We start from the raw sequence: 19,842 nt of genomic DNA, 5'->3' as shown, positions 1-19,842 counted from the left end.
AGGTAAAGACAGCTGTCTGGCAGGTAGACTGACATTTGCCAAAAAAAAAAAGAGCTTCTTATCGAACTACTTTCTATCCTCACAAATTGTAAAATTGTAAGAGGTTACATTTGCTCAGGCACCTTCAAGAGAAAAGGGGATCGGCTGCAGGCAGAGGTCCTGTTAAGGGGCAGTGCAGTCAAATGGAGGTAACAGTTCTAGATGGGAGGGTTAGCAGAAGGAGCAACAGCCTAACCAGTGAGGCAGGTACCAACTGGGCACCTTACCGCCAAATGAATTGAGCAATTAACTCACACACATACGCTCTGACACACTATACTCATTATGTCCTCTCACTTCCTCCGCAGGAGTGCAGTGGATGGAATGAGGGAGCAGACTCATGGATCTGTTGAAGACAGTAGCGTTTCTATAGAAAAGAGCTGTGCATGCACAGTAGCAAAAGCAAAGAGGCATACTGCCTGATTGGGAGTACTCCATTGATGCAACACACAGTGGCACAACATATTCTACTGTCAACCCACTGAGGTTTACACAGAAGCTCGGACAAGACCCCTGCAAAGACCCAGGTCAGCAAAGGCAGTGCAGCTCATTTCTCTAACTGTTTGAGAAAATGTTGTCATATAGTTCCCAGTAGTTTGTGTCAAATCTGCAGTGGTCCAAGGCAGTATGCTTATGTGTTTAGGTCAGTTGTGACACATCACATTTCATGTTGTTCTAGAATCTTCTGTAACTAAGTTATTCTATCAATAACTTACTATCCTGTCTTAGTGGAGAGGTTTTCCTTTAAAAGAAGCTATTAAACTCCCAAATAAAGTAATGACAAAGACATTGAAACAGAGAGGATGATTGATTATGTTAGAAGCTGGGGACTTGGGGATAAGGGAAGCGAATGACAGTGATAAGTTTTGTGTCCACTCAGCTTGTCTCCAACCCTGGCTTTAATATTTTGTGAGAAACATTCACCTGAGTGATGGTAGTTGCCCCAGCTGATCACTGGCATGGAAATGTCCCATGAGTTTCAGTTGGGGCCTTTTTTAGGTAATGCATTCTTCGTACATACAAAATATGCCTATCCTCCCAATGCAAAGGTGCACATGGAAAAAGAAATACATATGCAAATAAAGACACTGAAGCTGTGGTCAAACAGATACACTGAATTATTTCAAAAGGTAAATGCACCAGGTTGGGGGTCTGTTTAAAACAGTTCAGTGAATTTTTTGTAAAGACTCTGGGAACCACCTTTTTAAGTGTTATCCAAGAAAAGGTTTCCAGCAGTGACAAATGTTTATCTAGGATATGTGTTTGAGTGAAAGGTTCTATACATTCATTTTGTATACATTTCTTTTGCAGATGTACATCTAAACAGGGATTTGCTTGACAGATGGAGAGGTCTTTGTTGTCAGCATCAGCAGCCACAGGAGGAGCTGGCAGAAGTTATGACAACTGAGTAGCTCCAGGGCATTAACTGCAAAGCTGCAGGTATGCTGTATTTCATGCAGTATTATCTTGAGATTACATTTCATTTATATCTTATTTTATTCCTACTTAGTAAGAAAAGCAGGAGGAAATGATCTTACTGTAAACTACTTGAGGTTTCTGCTGTGGATCTCACAGATCTGTGGCAGACTGTTGTGCTACCACTGTGACTCATAATATTCTCCATTCTCTCTTTTTTTCCCCCCACCATTCATCCCATTCCAAACCAGCCATGTACGTGTGTGGACCAGTCACTCAATAGGCGGATCATTTCAGGTCGGAGGCCCCGTGTGAAATCAGATGTTTAACTGGCCAGCTGAAGGGGGACGCGAGCATCTTAACCAGCACCTTGCCAAAGGTCTCGTGTTCAATCAACCGACCGGGGCTGCTGTGAGTATGCTCGCCACCTGCCAATAGGCATTAAGAAGGATTTAGTAATTAAGTGATAGGCTGAGGACTAAATTGGGTGTTTGTGGGCTGGTGAGCCACCCCAAGGTCCCTACAGCCATGCAGATAGGGGATTCTAATTGCCAGTAATATTGATCAGCTCGGCGAGGGGGGTGCACAGGGAATTCACTAGCCATCGATTAGCTGTTACTTCACCTCGCTTGTCAATGGAAGACAGGGAGGTGAGCATTGGAAAAGCTCCAGGCTTTTCCCAGAGTATCCTTCACCACCAGTAGCTCCTGACACTTGCGTACACGGTCAGTGACACAGCATATTGTGATAGAAGTGCTTTCTAAACTCCTCCATAGCTAAATGATATCTCATAGGAAATCTAGAAGTAAAGCTGAAAACAGAAATGGGCTTTGCAGAAGGCTCACTAGCCTTTTTCCTCAAAATTAGTCTCTGTGGGTTTTTAAGGGCTCTAAATTGTCTCTGTGGTCCTCGTGTTGGAGGGAGAGAGGCCACTGAGTTTGCATACTCTCTTATATTTAATTCGTTTCTTCACCTGGTGAAGAGATCCTGGTCAGAGCACTTGCACATACTTTTTTAATTCAGCCTCCGGTGACACATGATCTTTAAAAAACAATAGCACGCATCTGGTACACAATATCATAATGGCCAGAGTTATTTAAAAAAGACTCAAGAAATGTTAAAACGTTGTCTGTCTCACTCACACACACACACACACACACACACACACACACTTCTCTGTATTGATTTAGTTCCATGCACGACATACTTACAGCACTTAATTCCTGTGGTTGGGCTCAATAGAGAAGAAATCAATTAAGAGATGCGTGAAAGAAGTTAATTTTAAGATCTTGATTTGTCAGTATTGAGTAAAGTTAGGCTTATTGTTGAAAAGAAATTATTGTCTTTAGGTTTTTTTTGTGTACATGGCTGACTCCCTAACCCTAAGAGTTATGGTCACATTCCTGCTTAAAATATTTTTGCTCCATCATATTATTTTCCAGTAAAGCTCACAGAATTGGCAGGTTCCAGCTTGCATTTCCAGTTCTGGTGAAATGACGTTTTATTTAATTCCGAGGGATCATTTGTACTTATCCAGTGAAAATATTGATCTCCTGTGTATAAAAATGGAGACGTCCTAATGTTTGTCTACCTTCCTTTTGGTATAACAAAATAAACTGTGCAGCTGCTTTCATATACTGTTTAGTGTTTACAGTCTGGGATCACTGCAATCAATGTTTATTAAGCTCACATTAGAAGCATCTTGTCGTATCCTTTTTAGGGACCGACCACAAAGAAACTTCAGTGAAAGACAATATACCTAAGCAACTAGAACACACTCAAGTTTGTCTTCAGGCAGGGAAATAGCACATGTTTAATGTTAACCTTTCATCCATCAATTTTCTTAATCGCTGGAGCCTGTACCCGCTGTCATAGGGCAACAGGTGGGGTACAGGCTGGACATGTTGCTGGTCTATCATGGAGAACCTTTGTCAGACACACTTTGAATGATTGAGCAAATAATCTCACCCTTTGTGCATGACAGTTAAGGATCAATGTGTCATCAGTTTGACAGAGAACCAATCACAGTTCAGTATGACACTCATTGGAATCAAATCAACTTGCAGTGTGTTATGGGACAGTCTTTGACACTTCCACTCTGCCACTGGCATTTTTGTAATTTGAGTCAACAAACTTTTTTTTTTTTTTTTTTTGTAATTTGCTGTTTGACAATGTTTAGTATTTCAAAGCAATTTCAGGTAGTCTTTTATGTCTGTGCCGAAATCAAGTGCAGAAACAGAAGCAGTGAGGTTTGCTACCCAGCAGTCTCTAGCCTGAGTCATTTAGAGCCTATTACAAAGCATCAATATATTGATTGAAGCAAGTGTCTCAGTGTACTGCTCTGTAAACACACAGTTGGTTTGGCTGTGCATGTTTTATCTGCTTGAATCTTATCAGGATTTAAATCTTTTTCCTCTTCTGCTCCATTAATTGTGGCAATATTGGCTTTTGAACCGAGGATTTGAATCACTCCTCCTTTGCCGTGTTTAGCTTTGGGTTTCCTTTCAGTAATGTGTGCAATTTCCCCCCCCCAGTTTTTTCCAGTTCCTTGTGATATTTCCACATACAGTACACAATTACTTTAAATCATTTTAATCCAAATGCTGTTTCTAAATTTAAAGGATGTACTTATGTACTGAAAACAAGCCAGGCAACAGGAATAACGGGTCAGAATACTCACTAAAATGGGACAGAGGGACAAATGAAGAGGACAGTGACTTTATGTGCTGTCTTACTGGAGTTATCAAGTTTTTGTTTGCTAAAGCTGCATCCAAACTGGAACCAAGTCACAACAGCGAGGCGAGTAGCCACAGAAGAAAGTTAATGACATTGGTGACTTCAAGTGGCTGCAGGCGAAATAACTGTTAGCAACATAAAGTGGGCAGGAACCGAAATAAACTTTTCTCAACTTCCAGGTGAAAAAACAATGACCGTGCAGGATACCATCGATTAACGTATGACCTGGTAATAATACGTTAACTAGGCATTCGGAGCCCCTCCAAAGTTATCCAGCCGTCAGCTTCGGTGCGACATGTGGGGAGCAAATCGCTTCCAGTGAGCAGGGAGGCAGCATGGACACCCAAGTTTGTGATAAGCTGAGAAGCAAGTCATCTAGGACAATAGGTCCAGCTACTAAAAGTCTCAGGGGAGTGTGAATCTCAGTGACCTCAACCTTAACATCATAGGTCAAGTTTTCTGAAAGTCTTGTGAATGTAATGACTTCAGAATGAAGCGACTCAGGATTTTAAAATTCCTGCCATTGGTACATCTAGTAGGACTTAAGAGTACCGTAGTATTTTTAAATCAAATAACCAAGACATAATTGAAATGCAGACATTAATTAAAGGGGTTTACCAGAAATATTTCATTAGCTGTTTAAGAGTTAAACATTTTTATTTAAAAAAAAAAACAAAAAAAACTTGACATCTAATTAAAAAGCAGTTTCATGGCCTGTTCTTTTATTTAAAGTTAAAAACAAAATGATTTGGAATTGAGCTGTTTGATTTGCATGTAGTGTCTGTTTACTGGAACAATATGAGGTTTCAATGGTACAGGATATGCACTATATGGACAAAAGAACTGGATCTACTTATTACACATAGAGGAGCTCCTCAGCCATGGAAAAGTCTGCCGTGAAGCTCCTGGTATACAGTTTTTGCACTGATGTTGATGCCAGAGAAGGTTCAGAACTCTGTAGTTATATTGAGTCAACAGAGCATTGTTGACTTTTACACACCATACGCCTCAGCGCTTGTCAGCCTGCTCTGTAACTTTATGTGGACTGCTACTTCACTTCCACTTTGCAGTAACATGACTTAGCTGATCTTGTTGCAATATTGGCAGCAAATCGCAACTTCAGACAATGTCCCAACTCCAACGCCATCTGTGAATTTAATTGCTTGCAAACATAAAGAGACATTAGTCCTGACAATTTACCACTTTTGTGACAAGAAAACAATGTTGTCTATATTTATGTGTTTATCCATTTATGACGTTCACCATATGGCGAGCCATACGGTCTGATTTCACGATCGCATCCAAGCGTCTGCACTGTTTGATTTCCAAGGTCGTTTTGTGATCTCTGAAGGGGGATTGTTTCCCCATGCTCGTCTTCTGATTGAAGCCTAGCTAGAACCATTTATACACCACTCACAGTCACCCTCCAGCCATGCTCCCAAATTGAATTAGTTTCAGTCTGAATTTGTGTTTCAAAACTAGTAATTATTTTTTAACCCCAGAGGAAGCCAAGAGAAATGAGTCAGATTTTCTGAAGTCATGAAATTTGACGATATATGATTTAACACCAACCAAAGGGACACAAGCCTGAAGCACAGCAATTTACCAACCATTCATCTGTTAGCAAATTAAATCACACCACATTTGACATCTTTTGGAAAGTTGGATAAATCTGATGAAAAAGTTTTTCTCTCAATTACCATCAGAAATTAATCTCCTTAATCCCAATTTGATCTCTTTCATGCATATAAGGGGTATCTTTCATCTGCCCACCTATGCGCTTAAAATGTTCGCCACAGAGTTAAGATGGAACGTGACTGTAAAACTTAGTCCTTTGTGAAACTCCGGGATTCTGGCTCCATGAGATGAGAGAGCTGATTAGGGGAGATGAGGACAGAGGTGCGTAACTGACAGCCATCCATTATCTCTTTCTGTAGCTGGTAGAGGAATGCAAGAAGTCTGTGGGAGTGTGTCATAGAGCTGCAGAGTGCCATCCAGAGGTTGGTATGGTTCAGCTGCAAGCAAAGGTACAGAGCAGAGCCACAAAAATGTACCTCTGAAAATGTTAATTTTTCCTTTTGCTCCAGGTTTTTTTTTTGTTTTTTTTTTTTAATCAAATGATCCAATTTAAGAAGAGACAAACCAAATTTTGAGTCTGCTTATCTTTGAGAATGGCTTTTATAATTTCAAGACAGGCTTAATTTTGAGAAATTTAGAAGAACTTTTGGATACCCTGCCTTTCTCTAGTTTTGTATATATTCCACTTGATTGTATATATTCCTCTATTTCTGTTTTTCCTGTTTGTTATCTATTCCTGCAGTTTTATTATTTATAATTTATTCCTGCACAGTTGGCATGGAGCACCCATATTTTTGTTGTACATGTGCTATGACAATATTCTATTCTATTCTATTCTATTCATACCCTGGAGCTTAAAATTAATAAACCATATTCGCCTTGGCTAATGCTGTTTTAGATGTTCTGTTTGAGCAAATCCTGTCTAGGTAGCTGAAGGTTCACCTCACTGTAGTAGAATTAGTAAAATTAATGCAAAAGCTGTTGTGTGATTGCATTGGAGTTTAAGGTGTACCTTATAAATTGGCCTGTGTGAGTGAGAGGCAGAGAAGAATCGTGGGGTGTCGAGTCTTCCCCGTGTTACGTCTCATCTGCAGCAAAGGATTTTCCAGTTGAGAGCGAAGGCCAGCACAAGAGGGCTAGCTTAAAACTAAAGAGGTGATCAAAATACAGACCACCAGCTGACTCTAACATGACGATTCAGAGCAATCACACTCGCCCAGAACTGCTCTCAGCATCCAAGCAGCCAGGACCACAGCTGATACTGATCAGGTCTAGTTACACACCAGCTCTCCCTTCTTTAAGCAGCACCTTGAGCTGCCAGTGCCCTACAAGCCCCAAGCACAGCAATGATGTGAGTGCTTTATAATAGCAAAGAAAAGGAGTCTCGTTTCGTTTCTCTCAACAGCGGTATCTTTTTAAGATGGCCAGAGCTGATGGAGGGGCACGATGCCAGCCCCTTGCAGAGCATTTTGGTCATTAGCGCGGACCGCACAGCCTGTTTCAAGTAGGCCTCCACAGGTCACTCTGTTCACTAATTGTACACTGCAGGCAAGATCAGGTTCTGTTGTCAAGAAAAGGGGAGAATCGTAACTTTGCCCTTCTGTGTATTCCTAAAGCTGATAAGATAATGAGGTCTTTTTCTGGGCTCAAGGCGTAAATGAGCAGTAGTATTAAATGTTTTTTTTTCCCCCCACATTAACAGCTGAAGAGCACATGGTTTCAGTCCACCAGAGACCTCAGTGCTGCATTTGTATTTGTTTTGTTAGTTTTATATTTGTTTTGGTCTGGACTTTTTGTTGTACACATTGTTACTTGCTCTTTGCTCTTCAGTGCCATTCTTTATATCCATGTTGGTGACTCCATGCATGATTTTAGACGCATGTATTTTATTTCCTCCACACGTGTGTGTGTGTGTGTGTGTGTGTGTTTATGTTTATGTATGCGCCGAGTCCTGAGCCAGGAGCACATCTCCGGCTTATCTGGAAGGCCTGGCGTCAGCTTCCTTAAGTGCTGTCAATGTCACATGGTAAAAGCAGCTCTGCAGCCTCTTAATTAGTTTAGCAAAAGCATCCTTGTCATTTTGCGGTCAGTAAACTCCGTTAGAGAAAATTAAGTCCAAGCTTCTGCCACCTCGTCAACCCCACACAGCCAGCCCAACAACAACAACAACAAAAAAATAATGATTATGTGCTGTGTACATTTGTGTGTTAGCTGTTTTCACTTTTTGCTTTTAGAAATAATTGCTGTTGGTTGTGTGGCAGCATCAGAGGAAGGGCATTAATGATTCTCACTGGCCGTGAGGAAGCACTGTGCCGCAGAGGGCAGGAGAGAGAGCAACTCATTTTCTACAGTACAACTAAACGTGTGTGTGTGTGTGTTTGGGTAATATATTTTTAGCAGCTTCCTTACTTTGTTGTTTAGTGCATATTGTGTCAGACTGTAATAATTACGTCAATGGTATGTGCATACATGTTGTGACTTTAATATGTATGTGCATGTGGCGTGTATGTGCACGGCTGTCCTTTTTCACGGATTAGCTGGTGAATGCTGCAAGAGGATGATCAGACTGGGAGCACACCAGGGTTGCTCTGCGATCACATAGGGATTACGGGGGATATAGAGCTGTAGTTGATTCCAGGCCCGCCTCCAGTTAGGCTCATCTCCGCCACACTCCCCTCACACATACCACTTTAATTGCCTTTGCTTCTTTCATTACTTTTATTGCCTCTCCTCTGCTTTGCGTGCTCCCTGGGCTTGTGGAAAGGTCATTGTGATGGCGCTGGTGTGCTCACAGCCACTGACTCTCTGAATAGCAGGAGATGATGATGCGGAGGCTGAAGCTCGGCAAATGAGTGACACATCAGGATGGCCACTGACAGGCTATGGATAGATTTTTGCCTTAAAGTCTATTAAAGGCTATTATAACAAAAGAAGTCTTTAAAGGAAGTCAAAACTAGGATAATAGTTTAAAATGCCAACTAATGTGTGACATTCATTAATCAGATTCAATCAGAATACTTAATCACAGAAAAAAAATTGTTTTGTTACAGATGCTTAAATAAAGAACTATTCAAACATTTCAAAGTCAAAACAGTACTATGTAGAGTATCGACTAATACAAGTGAAATGGAGGAGGACTTAAAAAGTTCAATGGCCGCAGACAGGAGTGATTTCTCGTGGCGTTCTGTGATGCATTGTGGTTAAATGAGTTCTTTTGTTTAAGGTGCTGTGCAACATGAGAGAGATGGTGGAGAGGGATTGTCCAGTATTGACGGTAACTTGGACAGGATCCTTCTTTCTGAAACCTCAGTCGAGCTCCACGCCCTGGGTTTGCAGATTAAAATAAAAAAATATATATATATGTGTATATATCAGTTTAAAATAATAAAGAAGTGTTAACATTACTTTAAAAAAAGATTATTATCAGTGTGCTAAAGGAGGGGTGTGCAGGGGTGTCAATGGCAATGTCAGTGTGTTGGTGCAAAAGCATTAAAGAGGTGATGGCCCTTGAGACATGCTCGTGCTTCATTGTGTTCCCTGTGCACAACACCAAATTACTATTAATGTTAGTTTATTTTGTATACCAGCATTCTATTTTTAATCCTGCTATAACAAACATGACACTTGCACTCAGTTAAAGTCTGTTGCTATACTAGTTTTTTGTTGATAATTTTTATTCATTATTCTCTCGCATTGCTTTGGGTCTTGCAGTTTTAAACATGCAGTGCAGCTACCAGGCCAGGTCTGGTTGCTGCACTGCTGGCAGTGTGGGAGTTGTGTGTCATTTTAATAAAGGTAATGATAGCATCTCCCAGACTCAGCTATGCCCTTAATGTCACTCTTATCACTGTAGGTCTTCTCAGTCCACATCATAACCAGTTTTTCTAAATGCTCCTTTGTGCCCCTTTGTGCCTTATTTATAAGACTTCACAGGCTTGAGTCTGGAAAAAAAAACAAAAAAACAAGGGTACTGCAGAGCAGCAGAGCAGCATCGCTGCTATTCAACCAGCTCCTTGGGATTTTTATATTTTACTTGCCTCCTACTGCCTTTGTCCTTTACTCCCCATCTCTCGCTTCCTCTGTCTCAGTCCCAGTACAAGGTAGAGGTTTTGTGTTGCGTTAGACTGTTCTCGTGTCCACAAGAAGCTTTCCACTGTCACCCAGTCAGTCCTGAAATTTAACCAAGTCTGCTTTATTAAACACTCCTAGTCTTAAGATCTTTCTGAACTTTCGTAGTAATTGGTTTTTATCCCAACAATAGCTAATGCACATTTTATCGCATCCCAACGTTGCTGCAGGCAAACAAATGAAAAGCTGGCACTGAAACTAAAGGAGCAAAGAACTAAGATCAGTTGTCTACGCCAAGAGAGAGAAAGTAGAGATAGGAGAGTTATATTTATGTAGTTTATTCTCAGTTGAAACAGAAAATCAGTGCACCTTTTTCTTTGTGTTTACAGGTTCACCTGCAAGAGGGCGGGGAATCGGCAAATTGAGGTCAAAGCTACGCTCAATGAGAAGACAGCAGAGGAGAAGATCTAGGTACATCTATCCATCTGTTTCCTTCTTATCAAATTCAGGGTTGCAGGAGGCTGGAGCTCATCCTAGTTGCCATAAGGCAAGAGGTTGGGGACAACCTGAAGAGGTTTCCATTCTGTAGCAGGGCCAACAGAGGACCATTCACACTCACACCTATGACCAATTTAGAATCACCAATTAACCTAAGCTTCCTTTGAAATGTAGGAGGAAGCCTGGGTCCCTAGAGAGAATCCATGCAAACTTCACAGAAGAAAGGCCCCAGTTTGAATCTCATTGGGGTTTTTTTCTTTTTGTTCTTTTTTTAATTCCAGTACTTCTGAATAATTGTACTTTTTTGTCTTGGAAAATTCTGACATTATATAAAATGTGAATTTTCCCTAGAAATGAAGGCCAGCTCCACTTTTCACTCATGGGTTTAAATTTGATTTAAATGTAAAGAAAAAGAGGTGATTTTGATTTGGCTTAAGCTGTGAAGGATCGGTAACTACGAGCATATAAAGTAAACGCTTAATTGAACTACCTTAAATAGCCTTTTTACGACAGAGGAAAAAATATTGCAGCTTCAGTATGTGAAACAGAAATAAATCAGAAGAGGTCATACGGTGAGCCTGGTGCTGAGCTACACTTTAGCTGATACTCTATATAACAGGTATTGCAGTAAATAGAGTTCAGCAGCATGATATGAGCTGACACCTGCTTTGCTTCACCGACAAACAAGACCTTTTAGTGTTTTCCATTAAAAACTTGAGCAAAAGTTGTTGGTATGGTTGCCCGAGCACCACCCCTGCCAGAATATTCCTCCGCAAGTTAGTGTGCTTCCTTTCCTCTACATCCTCTCTCTGAGCTGACAACCAAGACATTGCAAACTCAAATGTGAGACGGCCCACGACCGGCTGAAAATGATACTCCTTGCAAAGACCCCATTTCTCTTCAAAATGAGGGGCAGCAAATCTATACAAGCCCCTCTCTGCTTTTGCTCCGGTTGACTCCAGAGACGGTGTCAGTGACAAAGAAGCAAGCTTTCAGATGGAGCACGAGTGTTCCTGGAGTGGCTCATCTGAAACGTGGGTCAATAGAAACACTCACCAGCACATCACACAAACTGAAAAACAAAGATGCTGTATAACTCCCCAGATTTTATTGGCTGTCATGTTGATTTTTTCTTGTTCTGGGATTAGCATAGGCCTCAGTGTGTTGGTGTGACTAATGGTCTGTGTTTTTCCCGGCTGTGAAATCAGCAGCCCGAGAGCCCAGAACAGCCTGCACAACAGTGTTTGAAGTCTGCCTCCCCCATGGGTGGTGCCTCTGGGTCCTGCTGCTAATGCAGCCCCAGCATATTTCTGTCTCCGTCTCAGAGCAGGGGCTCTCCTTTACATACAGCCATGTTTAGCACTCCCCCCACTCCACTAATCTACCCCTCTACCCACTTTGTGTGCACCTCACTTGTGTGGCCCAGCCTTGACTGATGGCTAAAGCTTGTTAACACTGAAGACACATTTGTAGCTGGGAAATGTTAAGAGTGGCAAAGGGACAGGTGGTGATCAGAGGACATGGAAAGGCGGCGGCGGAAGAGGTCTCACATCCCTGATGCGGTTTGAGCCTCCAGAGTTGGCAAACTTTTCCCCCACAACTAACCCAAGGACATTCTCTCCTCTTGCCAGACAGACAGATGAGTGTTGGTCGCTCTTAGTGTTCCCCAGGACCCCATAGGAGGCTTTAAGTAAACATGTCACTCAGCTATCACCATGGAAACTTGGAACATTCCCTAAATATAATATGAATTTTATGTGTTGCTTGGGAAATAGTTATTTGGTGCTGGAATGGTATCTCCCAGATGAAGCCTCATTTCATTTTTCTCAACCAATATCACCTTGCCTCAAAGTAAGCCAGGTCTGTGTTGCCCGGTATTTGCCTGCAACACATTCTTATCTGACATCCTCTCAAATTGAAAGCAGGGAAATTGGGGCTGATTCAGGGGATACGTTTTTGGTGATGGAAGGACAGAGGCGGCGCAAGAGGGAGGGGAGAAAGATGTGAACCCAATCTGCCATGTGTTGACTGTACTGATTAGGGGCTTGTGCTAAGAAGAGCCTCTCTATCCCTTCATTCCTTGTGTTTACTTTGAACCCCACCGCCCTCCTCTACACGGGCATCACTGCAGAGTGCCCTCTCTATCCATCCCTTCTCCACTTCTCCATATCAAATGTATCACATGAGCCACAAGCACTACTTTGAATGCCATCTAGTACAATTAAAAAGATGACAGCTTAACTAGGGCTAGAAGGGGGTTTTGCTAGAGTTTGCCAATCCATTAGGAAAGGTAGAGTAAGTAGAGTGATTAGTAATGTGAGGAGATGTATGACACATCAGAACCTTGACTGAGTTTAGGTCGGACAGCTGTGCATTTGTGCGTATTTGTGGAGAGCAGGAGAGTACAGATGCAAAACTGAGCCCATTAGGGGCTGCGGGGTTACTGGAGCAACGTCCAGCTAATGTTTCGGGCCATTCAGAATGCCTGCGGGGAGCCGGGATTACAGAGCTAGTCTTAAAAGCGAAGCAGAAATACAGGGAATAATAATACATAGATAAATAAGGGATGGAATGGCATGGGAGAAGCTGGGAAAATAGCACATCTATTCTCACGCAGCATGTTTGTTTATTTATGGCGTCTGAAGGCCTGGTCTGGATGCAGGGTGGGGGGCTGGGGAAAGGCTTTCCCTCTCATACTCCAGCTCCCTAGCTTTCATTAAGTGTCATTACCAGTACTTTCAGAAAGCTGGCCAGGCTGAGACCTAACATCCCCTCTACAGATAGTTTGCCATGCATATGGATGCATTTCTGATCCCTCTTATCCACCACTGAGGAGGGGGAATTAGGCCAGCGAGGAGGAGAGGAAGAGGGGAGGGGAGCATAAAGGGTGCATCCATATCTGACTTTAATGGCAGAGACGGAGCTATTACTTCAATTGAGGGACAGTATCCACGCTTGGCTTGTTTTTTGTATATGGTTATCAACACTGCAAGAATTTCACTTAAGATTTTCTGTTTTTATGACCAGAAAGGTCACGTACCCCCCATTTCTGTACAATCAAATGTGTTTTACACTCTTTAGAAGAGTTGCATTTTCATTTCAGCACAGTACAATGTACTCGCAGTGCTATTTTAAAATGTGCATTTCTAGCAGCGCGGTATTCATTAACAATTTGCTATTCCAGTTCACTTACTTTGAGAGCGTCCCCTGATTGATGGGGGGCTTGTTCTGTTTATTTGTATATCAGGGAATGAAAAATTCATATTGTGCGCTTTTCGAGCAGAAGTTATCTAGATTCAGTGTAAATGGTACTTGGGATTAGATTTTCACAGCAGATTGCTGTTATTAAGGAGAAAAATCCAGCTCCTTTGAGCAGTCATCTTCCTGGGAGGCAATCTATTTCTCTTTCACGCAGCCCGAGTGCTGGACCAGGCTCTTAATGCACTGAAGCAAAAGTGCTTCGGTCCGCAACCTTTCACGCCTTCAGCTCTCCTTTATGTGATTGAATAGTTAATAACTATGAGTCGCCTTTGAAAGGCGCGCCGTGGTCCTTCTGAGGCACTTCTCTTCTTTTTGTCTGTTTGGCTGCTGTACCTGCCCATTGCTCTGTCTACCTGCACATCTACTTTGCCCAGATGCCAAGTCAACTGATAGCCCACCCGTTTCTCCACCAGCTCCTTTTACTTTAATCTTTGTCTCTCCCCTGACTTGCCGCTTGTGTGTCTGGCTGTCTTGGTGTGCACATCAGAATTTTGAGCGCTGTGCATCAACATTTTTATTTTTTTATTTTTAGTATTTCATCTCCTGCTTCTTCTTTCTCTTCACATTCACACAAACAGACAGACACACACTCCCTCACACAGCTCATTAGCCCATCCCACGCTCACAGCTCTAGCAGAATGTGACCCTGCCTAATTGTGTACCATGCTCATTTGTTCTCCCTGCGTGATGTGACGATTGCTTATTTATTCTCCTCAGGGCTCCCATCTCACATTAAAATGATTGACTCATTTCATTCACTGCACATTTTCAAGCTTTATTTGATAAGCTCATTTCCCTTGGCATTCAAACTCCTCCTTTTCCCATGCTTAAAAGTTATAATGTTACCGAGGCACGTTATTATTCATAGTCGGGATTTTTTCTTCAGCTAATTATCTGTGTTGGAAAATAATTTTGCACGTGCGATTCTGTTTATTCTGGTGGAATTGAGCAGTACAAAAGGGCAGACATTAACAATGCAGTTGGGATAGCTGAGGAGCCAATTGTGTACACAAAGTTGGCAGACGCGGTCAACAAGAAGCTTAAGAGGGATTGGGACGCTGTCGAAACTTGGCCAGAATAAGCAGAGCAAATTTGCATTTGGTTAGAATTTCCATCTGGTTAGAGACCCGTTTTACAAATGAGAAAGCCATCAACCTTTTTGTCCGGTCGTGTAATGAGGGAGTGTTTTGACACAAAAAGAACCATAACAAGTGATTGCTGATTGGGGATTTGGACGGCATTGTTACAGACGGATGTTAGCTCTTGTAATTTAGTCAGCTGACAGTCGATGTTTTCTCCCTTCAGCTACTGTATATCGACCAGGCCTCAGTGACACAGCACCTGCTGGAGGCTTATGTGCTGCGCTGCTGGGTCACTTGAGAATAAGATTTGTGCAAGTGACAGGCTTAAAAAGACGTGACTGGCAGAGCTTAGTAATGCATATGAAGTATCATTTGGGGTGAAACAAACAGAAGGGTTGATTCTGTTCATCTAGATGTAGTGTTTTCTGAAAATGTTACGTCTGGATGAACAGAATCAACTCTTTGGATTTTCTTGCCTGGGCGGTTGAGCATGAATCAACACAAATAGAAGGGTACACGGATTGTTTGCGTATCTACTACAGGATGATTCATTGTCATGTAATAATAATTTAAAAAATAAAGCCCTTGTTATGTTCCTGAGTAACTCTCCACAGAGTAGTGGTTCACACATTCAAAAGATCTCTGGTTTGAGACCCGAAGGAGACAAAAATCCATGGAAGAGCTGTGTCAGGGAGGTTACCTGGCACAAACATCTGTACAAAATCAAACATGTGAATTACTGTGACAAGGAAGTAGCTGAAGGAAGTTTTATGTAGCTGAGCATTTAACACTTGAGAATTTTTGCTTCTTTTAATGAAGAGGTCCTCTGACAGTTGGGTCATTTATTTTGGTAAGACTGAAAACAATGTGAAGCAGCAGAAGCCAAGACTCCTTATTTTTGAGGGAGAAATACAGTTCAGGCTCTGAAAACACCGGATCCTTAATGAGAAATCTGATTGTATATGTATGTCTCTTTCTTGTGCTTTTGCAGTGTTCGGTTAGCAGAGCAGAGAGCCTGCAGAGGGAGGAGGAGGATCACTCCGAAAACCTTTGCCAGCATTTGTCCATCCAGCGGCCAGCAGTCATGGCAGCTGGATGGAGGTTCAGCTGAAGAGCTTGTCCTTGAAGTTACTTCACCCTTAAGAAGGCAATTCTTGAAATGAACAGACTGCATCACTCCAATGTGAGGGGCCTTTAACATGTTAATTAATTTTTTTTCAATTGTATATACTACCTATTTAAAGTAAATAGTTCAACAATTCTGTACTACCAGACTCTAAAGGTGGAATATAAATGTTTATAATGTTTGATGTGTTTCTTTCCTTTCCTAGTCAGAATGTCCTGAATGACATTTTTCGTGTCGTTAAGTTGAACAAATTATTGGCTTAAAGTAATAATAATCTATATTTCATGGTTAAGTTTCTTTACACTGTTTTCTATAAAAGTGTAGCACTTTTGTTTGGAGTCACAAAAAGCATCTTCTCCTAGAGCAATAGACCCACAAGCCAAACTCCAAAATCTTAATGAGTGTACCCAGATAGACAAGAAATTGCATCCAAATAAAAGAATAATAAAGGCATCTAAACCCTAACAAGCCTGTCTTTGTTCTTCCACTCCACCCACCACAAGCAGGCATTGTTGCAGCTTTGAGGGCAGCTCTGAGAGTTCCATGCCCATCGGCCTTCAATCACATGGGATGTCTGAGTTTGACAGTATAAAGTCTTTCTTCTAGAATAAAATATAACCCCTAAGCAATAGTGGATGAGCTGTTAGTAGCCATGCAGTCCACAGGGATCTAGACCAAGCATGGTAGTACAGTATACACAAAGTGCTGGTTAGGGATAAGACAATGGACCAGTAAAAACATCACTCGATGCCGCAACACTTAAATTTCTCACCATTTGCTTCTGTTAGCAAATATGTTTGTTTCAATGGTAATATTTAGGTTGGCTTCACCAAAATTAAAAAATAAATAACTCTCTTTAAAAAGGTTAGTCTGTTTAAAGGTAATTTCATTATTATAAAAGCATTAAAACACCCTCTTTAAAAAAAAAACCCTTCACCCACCTAAACTGAATCTTCTACCTGCACCTGCACTGCTCAGTCATTCCAAACAGATTGTGTCCATCTTTTCCTTTGATTTGTTAGAGAGCATCATTGAGGATGCAGCGTGAGCTCGAATAGATTTTTCCTTGGTAAGATTTTCACTCACTGGCAATATGGAAGGTTTCACTCCTGCTTTACACCAAGAGGACATCATCAGTTCTTGTCTTGGTCAAATCAATGGACAACATTCTTTCCAGCATAGCGGTCAATATGCAACGCTTAAGGTGTCTGAGGAAACTAAAGAAGACCAATAATTGTTATTAATAACATGGATCTCCCAAAGGATTGTATTTAGAGGCTTTCAAATGTAACTATAACATGCACATAACCTACAAAGGTCCTGTCGCCCCGTCTGTGAATATCTGTGTGCAGGAATGTCAACACCGCAAATGGACCAATTATATAGTAATTGTGTTTTTACACAAAGAGGAACTCAAACATCTAGCCAGTGCATTCACGGCCACTTGAAGATGGTCACATGTATGAGTTCATTTGTCCATTGATTTGGTTAGAGAGGACCTTTTGTGCTTTTGATTCATTTTTCAAATACATACTGTTGTATCTTTCTCCTGACTGTCTTTATGGGCTGACAGTGATCTGAACCAAAAATTTCAAATTTTGATTCAAAATTGGCACTGATTTTCATCATGTGTTTTGTTACTGCTATTAACAAAGTGCCTAAACATGCTATTTAAAATTTTTTTTTTGTGTGCATAGTTTCACGTAATGACAACACTGGTTCATCCCTCGAGTTGAATCCCTTTTTATGCTTGAATGATTCACAGGTCCGTGTTAAGTGGCTTAAAAATGTCTAAAATGGTCAGGTACAAGAGTGGTCTAAAAATGAATAAACAAGCATCCAATGTTCAGAGAAAAACTTTGGACCTTTTGGAGCAAAATATAAAGAAATGAAGGTGACTCGAGAGTTTTGCACAGTTCTGCCTGTATAACTATTACAGTGGTGGGTGCTCATATTGAACATAGTGTTTCAAATAGTGAGGGAGGTCAGTCTTGGCCCCCCATTTTTTAGGATCTCTATGATGATCTCTAACTGGGAGCAAAGAAGCCCCACCTAGTTGGCTGGCTGAAAGCGAGGTGGAAACGAGGGGACTGGAGACGATCCAAACTGCCTTCGAGCGACTATAAATAATATATAATAACAATATATAGTTAAAGTATGAAATTATTTTTGAATTGTCCAACATAAACTAATCTACTCACATTATCATTAGGAGAGTCAAAACCCAAACATAACATGGTGAACTTGGTAAGCATCCTCCCAGCATCACGCTGGCACTTAGCATTTAGCACCATTGCGCTAGGGTTGAGTTCAGCCATTACTGAGCTTGTTTACCATTTTCATGTTGTAAATGACACCTGTTATTTTGGAGCAGGCCATGTCAGGTATGACATTCTTGACATTAAACATCATTTAAACTGAATTTTACAGCAAAAGTAAGTATTTTTGCTATAATGATAGCAATTAGGGGAAAAATTGATTTGCAACTGATTAAAAAACCCTTTTTTGTGCTGAAAAACCCCAATTACAACTAACTTGGCATGATCGTTGGCGCTAACGTGAATAGCTGTAAAAATAAATGTATAAAAATCACAGCAAATCGATGGTTGCGTAGTTTAAAGACACCACAGGTCATTTATTTTAAATCTCTTCTCTCTTTTTTCCCCCAGTTTCTTACAGGGACACTAGACACAAACAGGCTTTTGTGCATCAATTGCCGCTGCCCATTTGCATTGCATACAAAGGCACTCTGCGAAAGCCATTTTAAAGTGAAGGACGGTTAACAACAAGCATACATTGCCTCCTGTTTCCATCACAAACCACATGTGGGTTCAGAGCTGTTGAAGGTAAGGGACTACAGAAAACGGGGGTGAGGTGTGGGGTGTGTAACATTCAAAATTCAATCAAGTGAAGGCCATCTCCAGCAGGGTAACAGCGTGTGGAGGCAGGGTGGGGGGAGGGAAAACTCAGCTGAAGTTTCCACTGGGCCTGCTGTGTTCCTAATGCAGCCTTGGATGTAATTGGGTCCCAGAAGGCTGTTCATTATTGTGGGTGAGCGAGGCAACAAAACAGAAAGAGGTAGAAGGAGAAAGAAAATGTCTCATTCTTTGCTCAGTGTCTTTGTCCTGGCACCATTATGGGACAAGAGTTAATTAAAAGAGCAGTTGATGCCTCTGTTTTTCTCATCAATCTCACTTCTGCTCTTATTAAGTTTGTAATGACAGCGGAGCTTGTCCCTGTCAGCCACCAGACGCTCGATTGAGGGGAAGAATGAGGGGAAGGCGAGGGCGGGGCAGTTAATGTGAGAGACAGCGCATCTCAACAAATCTCACAGTGGTCAACAGCTAACATAATCCCTCCATCACATCTTGGGGTGACGATGTATAGTCCGTGGAGGATGAGCTACTTTCATGAAAAGGCGGCTGCTTTATTCGGGGTGTGGCAGGAGAGCCCGTTTAAGAGGCGTGGCTTTACGCCCTAATCCTGTGGCTCCTACGTGCAGCGCCTTGGAGGCCATTTTAATTCCTCCATCATTACAGGCACCGTCCCTGGAAAGCTTTAGTAAAGGTGACTGCTGACACTGTCATTCACAAGGACAATTTCAAAATGTCAGCCCATAGCTGAGATTTGTCTCATTAAAGTTGGTGGAGTCCATTATATCCATCCCCTCCTCCACCTGCCACACTCAATCAAGATGACTTGGAGAAATGAGGGGATTGAGGGGACTCATAATATGCTTATTTGCATTAGAGTTACAGTGAGACAGATGATCACTGACCAACAAGAAAGGCCTGTGGAAAAGGAAGTCAGCTGAGAGGGAAAACACTGCTGGCATTTGTAGAATTCACAAGCAGACCGAGCTTCGTTTAGTCTTTCCTTGCACATTGATGCCAGCTGGCAGGAGAGGTTTCCTCTAAGAAACATCAAAAAAAAAAAAAAACAAGGGGAAAAAAAAATCTAAGTGTGACTGTGATAAAGACGCTGGCTCTCCATCCAAGGCGTTGTTCAAGTCTTGTAACCTGAAGATTTACATACAGC

This window comes from Pelmatolapia mariae, linkage group LG1 (genome assembly GCF_036321145.2).
Source record: "Pelmatolapia mariae isolate MD_Pm_ZW linkage group LG1, Pm_UMD_F_2, whole genome shotgun sequence".
In the NCBI taxonomy this organism is placed as follows: Eukaryota; Metazoa; Chordata; class Actinopteri; order Cichliformes; family Cichlidae; genus Pelmatolapia; species Pelmatolapia mariae.
This window is presented reverse-complemented; position numbering follows the sequence as displayed.